Source organism: Orycteropus afer, unplaced genomic scaffold, assembly GCF_000298275.1.
Source record: "Orycteropus afer afer isolate SDZICR_OR568_19922 unplaced genomic scaffold, OryAfe1.0 scaffold00527, whole genome shotgun sequence".
Lineage (NCBI taxonomy): Eukaryota > Metazoa > Chordata > Mammalia > Tubulidentata > Orycteropodidae > Orycteropus > Orycteropus afer.
The window spans coordinates 795,247-796,325 of record NW_006922114.1 but is presented as its reverse complement, the minus strand read 5'-3'; positions in this window follow the sequence as shown (position 1 = coordinate 796,325).

The window sequence follows — 1,079 nt, the reverse complement described above, 5'->3', positions numbered from 1 at the left end:
TTCATCTCATCTACTTTGGTCATGTTGTCAGAAGGAACTATTCCCTGGAGAAGGATATCATGCTTGTTAAAGTGGAGGTCCACAATAAGCCAGCTCAGGACCAGTGGAGGGTGGGTGTTTGTCCCTGGGGTAGGCTGGGTAAGTGAGCAGAGTGGTGGAGTACAAGAAATGAGTAGAGCAGTGTAGAACCTCTAGGGGAGACAAACTTGTCTGTCAGTTTGTCCTACCACGATGGCTTGAATGTTGCTGAGAGGGTGGAGCCTATGACGCCGGTGTTTCAAATTCCAGCAGGGTTACCCAAGGTGGACAGGTTTCAAGGGAGCCTCTAGACTAAGACAGACTTAGGCAAAGAAGAGGGCATCCACTTATCAAAGAACTGGCCAGTGAAAACCTTATGAATAGCAGTGAAACACTGTGCAGTATAGTGCAAGAAGATGAGCCCCTCAGGTCTGAAGTCATTCAAAATATGACTGGAGGAGAGCTGCCTTCTCAGAGTAGAGCCAATCTTAATGATGTGCATAGAGTAAAGCATTCAGAACCTATTAGCTGATGTGGCACATCTCAAGATGAGAAGAAACAGCTGTAAACATCCATTAATAATCACATCATGGAATGCACAAAGTATGAATCTTGGAAAGTTGGAAGTTGCCAAAAATAAATTGGGATGCATAAAGATCAATATCCTAGGCATTAGTGAGCTGAAATGGACTGATTTTGGCCATTTTGAATCAGACAAGCATATGATCTACTATGCTGAGAATGATAAATTGAAGAATTGTTTGGCATTCATCATCAGAAATACTGTTTCAAGATCTGTCCTGAAGCACAATGCCATCAGTGATAGGGTAATATTCATATGCCTACAAGGAAGACCAGTTAATTCTACTATTATTCAAATTTACACACCGACCACCAAAGCCAAAGATAAAGAAATAGAAGATTTTTACCAACTCCTGCAGTCTGAAATTGACCAAACATGAAATGAAGATGTCTTAATTATCATGATGATTGGAATGCAGAAGTTGGAAACAAAGAAGAAACACTGGTAGTTGGAAAATATGGACTTGGTGATAGAAATG